The following is a 5,124-nucleotide window of genomic DNA, read 5'->3' as shown; positions in this document are numbered from 1 at the left end:
ATACTTTGATGAGAAATATCATTTGGGAATTGAGTTCAAAAGATAAAAAAATCCATGCCGGGAACAGCCAATACTTTGTTCATGCCATTGTCTTCTTTGAATTTCTTAGAGAAGAGGGCTTATTACTAGATATTTAATTTTAAACTGGAAATCAATGAATCCGAATGTGATGATTTTAATTCAGCCCTGTTTATGTCTTTTCTAAACTGTGATTAAAAGTAGCAAATTTCCAGATGGGGTCCATATATTATCTCATGCACTTTTCATGTGAAGTATTGGAGCAAACATGCTTTTCAACTGACCTCGTGGTGCAACGGTAGCGCGTCTGACTCCAAATCAGAAGGTTGCGTGTTTGTATCACGTCGGGGTCAAGTAACTCTATCATCTTTTCATAACTTAATCGATGCTTGGGTAAAGATTGAAACGGAAACTGCGTAATCCTACTGACAATAGAATAGCTCAACGTTGTTGTCATGTGTCAGCGCAGTGTTTGAAAAGTGCTTTATTTAAATGATATAGATTAATATCTTATCAACAATACTTTGATGAGAAATATCATTTGGGAATTGAGTTCAAAACATAAAATAATCCATGCCGGGAACAGCCAATACTTTGTTCATGCCATTGTCTTCTTTGAATTTCTTAGAGAAGAGGGCTTATTACTAGATATTTAATTTTAAACTGGAAATCAATGAATCCGAATGTGATGATTTTAATTCAGCCCTGTTTATGTCTTTTCTAAACTGTGATTAAAAGTAGCAAATTTCCAGATGGGGTCCATATATTATCTCATGCACTTTTCATGTGAAGTATTGGAGCAAACATGCTTTTCAACTGACCTTGTGCACAATGGTAGCGCTTCTGACTCCATTAACCCCTCTGTGACCTTAGACGTACTATCCCGTCGAGGTGCCCTGGGCTTATCTGACCCTGGACGGGATAGTACGTCATAGCCGATCGGCCGCGCTCACGGGGGGAGCGCGGCCGATCGCGGCCGGGTGTCAGCTGCTTATCGCAGCTGACATCCGGCACTATGTGCCAGGAGCCGTCACGGACCGCCCCCGGCACATTAACCCCTGGCACACCGCGATCAAAGATGATCGCGATGTGCCGGCGGTGCAGGGAAGCACCGCGCAGGGAGGGGGCTCCCTGCGGGCTTCCCTGAGCCCCCCGCAGCAACGCGATGTGATCGCGTTGCTGCGAGGGTCTCACCTCCCTCCCTGCTCCCTCCAGCCCCGGATCCAAGATGGCCGCGGATCCGGGTCCTGCAGGGAGGGAGGTGGCTTCACAGAGCCTGCTCAGAGCAGGCACTGTGAAGCCTGCAGCACTGTAAGTCAGATCAGTGATCTGACAGAGTGCTGTGCAAACTGTCAGATCACTGATCTGTGATGTCCCCCCCTGGGACAAAGTAAAAAAGTTTAAAAAAAAATTTCCAAATGTGTAAAAAAAATAAAAAAAAATATTCCAAAATAATGAAAAAAAAAATATATATTATTCCCATAAATACATTTCTTCATCTAAATAAAAAAAAAACCCCAATAAAAGTACACATATTTAGTATCGCCGCGTCCGTAACGACCCGACCTATAAAACTGTCCCACTAGTTAACCCCTTCAGTAAACACCGTAAGAAAAAAAAAAAAAAAAAAACGAGGCAAAAAACAACGCTTTATTATCATACCGCCGAACAAAAAGTGGAATAACACGCGATCAAAAGGACAGATATAAATAACCATGGTACCGCTGAAAGCGTCATCTTGTCCCGCAAAAAACGAGCCACCATACAGCATCATCAGCAAAAAAATAAAAAAGTTATAGTCCTGAGAATAAAGCGATGCAAAAACAATTATTTTTTCTGTAAAATAGTTTTTATCGTATAAAAGCGCCAAACCATAAAAAAATGATATAAATGAGGTGTCGCTGTAATCGTATTGACCTGAAGAATAAAACTGATTTATCAATTTTACCAAACGCGGAACGGTATAAACGCTTCCCCCAATAGAAATTCATGAATAGCTGGTTTTTGGTCATTCTTCCTCACAAAAATCGGAATAAAAAGCGATCAAAAAATGTCACGTGCCCGAAAATGTTTTCAATAAAAACGTCAACTCGTCCCGCAAAAAACAAGACCTCACATGACTCTGTGGACCAAAATATGGAAAAATTATAGCTCTCAAAATGTGGTATTGCAAAAAATATTTTTTGCAATAAAAAGGGTCTTTCAGTGTGTGACGGCTGCCAATCATAAAAATCCGCTAAAAAACTCGCTATAAAAGTAAATCAAACCCCCCTTCATCACCCCCTTAGTTAGGGAAAAATAAAAAAAATGTATTTATTTCCATTTTCCCATTAGGGCTAGGGTTAGGGCTAGGGTTAGGGCTAGGGCTAGGGTTAGGGCTAGGGTTAGGGCTAGGGCTAGGGTTAGGGCTAGGGCTAGGGTTAGGGCTAGGGTTAGGGTTAGGGCTAGGGCTAGGGTTAGGGCTAGGGTTAGGGTTAGGGTTAGGGCTAGGGTTAGGGTTAGGGCTAGGGTTAGGGTTAGGGCTAGGGTTAGGGCTAGGGCTAGGGTTAGGGTTAGGGTTAGGGTTAGGGCTAGGGTTAGGGCTAGGGTTAGGGTTAGGGCTAGGGTTAGGGTTGGGGCTGCAGTTAGGGTTGGGGCTAAAGTTAGGGTTAGGGTTTAGATTACATTTACAGTTGGGAATAGGGTTGGGATTAGGGTTAGGGGTGTGTCAGGGTTAGAGGTGTGGTTAGGGTTACCGTTGGAATTAGGGTTAGGGGTGTGTTTAGATTAGGGTTTCAGTTATAATTGGGGGGTTTCCACTGTTTCGGCACATCAGGGGCTCTCCAAACACGACATGGCGTCCGATCTCAATTCCAGCCAATTCTGCGTTGAAAAAGTAAAACAGTGCTCCTTCCCTTCCGAGCTCTCCTGTGTGCCCAAACAGGGGTTTACCCTCACATATGGGGTATCAGCGTACTCAGGACAAATTGGACAACAACTTTTGTGGACCAATTTCTCCTGTTACCCTTGTGAAAATACAAAACTGGGGGCTTAAAAAATAATTTTTGTGGGAAAACAAAAAGATTTTTTATTTTCACGGCTCTGCGTTATAAACTGTAGTGAAACACTTGGGGGTTCAAAGTTCTCACAACACATCTAGATAAGTTCATTGAGGGGTCTAGTTTCCAATATGGGGTCACTTGTGGGGGGTTTCTACTGTTTAGGTACATTAGGGGCTCTGCAAACGCAATGTGACGCCTGCAGACCAATCCATCTAAGTCTGCATTCCAAATGATGCTCCTTCCCTTCCGAGCCCTCCCATGCGCCCAAACGGTGGTTCCCCCCCACATATCGGGTATCAGCGTACTCAGGACAAATTGGACAACAACATTTAGGGTCCAATTTCTCCTGCTAACCTTGGAAAAATACAAAACTGGGGGCTAAAATATAATTTTTGTGGAAAAAAAAATATTTTTTATTTGCACGGCTCTGCGTTATAAACTGTAGTGAAATACTTGGGGGTTCAAAGCTCTCACAACACATCAAGATGAGTTCCTTAGGGGGTCTACTTTCCAAAATGGTGTCACTTGTGGGGGGTTTCTACTGTTTAGGTACATTAGGGACTCTGCAAACGCAATGTGACGCCTGCAGACCATTCCATCTAAGTCTGCATTCAAAATGGCGCTCCTTCCCTTCCGAGCCCTCCCATGCGCCCAAACGGTGGTTCCCCCCCACATATGGGGTATCAGCGTACTCAGGACAAATTGGACAACAACTTTTGGGGTCCAATTTCTCCTTTTACCCTAGGGAAAATACAAAACTGGGGGCTAAAAAATAATTTTTGTGGGAAAAAAATTTTGTTTTATTTTTATGGCTCTGCATTATAAACTTCTGTGAAGCCCTTGGTGGGTCAAAGTGCTCACCACACATCCAGATAAGTTCCTTAGGGGGTCTACTTTCCAAAATGGTGTCACTTGTGGGGGGTTTCAATGTTTAGGCACATCAGTGGCTCTCCAAACGCAACATGGCGTCCCATCTCAATTCCTGTCAATTTTGCATTGAAAAGTCAAACGGCGCTCCTTCCCTTCCGAGCTCTCCCATGCGCCCAAACAGTGGTTTACTGCCACATATGGGGTATCAGCGTACTCAGGACAAATTGGACAACAACTTTTGAGGTCCAATTTCTTCTCTTACCCTTGGAAAAATAAAAAATTGGGGGCAAAAATATAATTTTGTGAAAAAATATGATTTTTTATTTTTACGGTTCTGCATTATAAACTTCTGTGAAGCATTTGGTGGGTCAAAGTGCTCACCACTAGGGTTGAGCGAAACGGGTCGAACATTTTCAAAAGTCGCCGACTTTTGGCTAAGTCGGGGTTTCATGAAACCCGATCCGACCCCTGTGCGGGGTCGGCCATGCGGTACGCGACTTTCGCGCCAAAGTCGCGTTTCAATGACGCGAAAAGCGCCATTTCTCAGCCAATGAAGGTAAACGCAGAGTGTGGGCAGCGTGATGACATAGGTCCTGGTCCCCACCATCTTAGAGAAGGGCATTGCAGTGATTGGCTTGCTGTCTGCGACGTCACAGGGGCTATAAAGAGGCGTTCCCGCCGACCGCCATCTTACTGCTGCTGATCTGAGCTTAGGGAGAGGTTGCTGCCGCTTTGTCAGAAGCAGGGATAGCGTTAGGCAGGGTCCATTAACCACAAAACCGCTTGTGCTGCAGCGATTTGCACTGTCCAACACCACCCTCGGTGTGCAGGGACAGTGGAAGTTTTTTTTTTTTTTTTTTTCCCCTCAGCGCTGTAGCTCATTGGGCTGCCCTAGAAGGCTCCCTGATAGCTGCATTGCTGTGTGTACGCCGCTGTGCAAACCAACTGCTTTTTTCAAAGCACAAATCCTCTTGTTCCTTCCTTTCTGCACAGCTATCTTTTTTGTTTGTCCACACTTTTTATTTCATTTGTGCATCAGTCCACTCCTTATTGCTGCCTGCCATACCTGGCTGAGATTACTGCAGGCAGGGAGATAGTAGCTGCCTGCCATACCTGGCTGAGATTACTGCAGGCAGGGAGATAGTAATTGTAGGACATTCCCTGTTTTTTTTTTTTTTTTTTTTTTTGGTGGGAG

At 44.2% G+C, this 5,124-nt stretch overlaps 1 non-coding gene across 1 annotated transcript; it reads left to right on the top strand.

Annotated features, from left to right (window-relative positions):
• Positions 1-299: 299 nt before the first annotated feature.
• TRNAW-CCA (transfer RNA tryptophan (anticodon CCA)) lies at positions 300-371 on the top strand. Its single transcript has one exon. It is a non-coding gene; the product is annotated as a tRNA-Trp (tRNA).
• Positions 372-5,124: the final 4,753 nt, after the last annotated feature.

The sequence above is a fragment of the Ranitomeya imitator genome, chromosome 4, assembly GCF_032444005.1.
Source record: "Ranitomeya imitator isolate aRanImi1 chromosome 4, aRanImi1.pri, whole genome shotgun sequence".
NCBI lineage: Eukaryota > Metazoa > Chordata > Amphibia > Anura > Dendrobatidae > Ranitomeya > Ranitomeya imitator.
The sequence above is the reverse complement of the archived record's forward strand: the minus strand, read 5'-3'. Positions and strand labels throughout refer to the sequence as shown.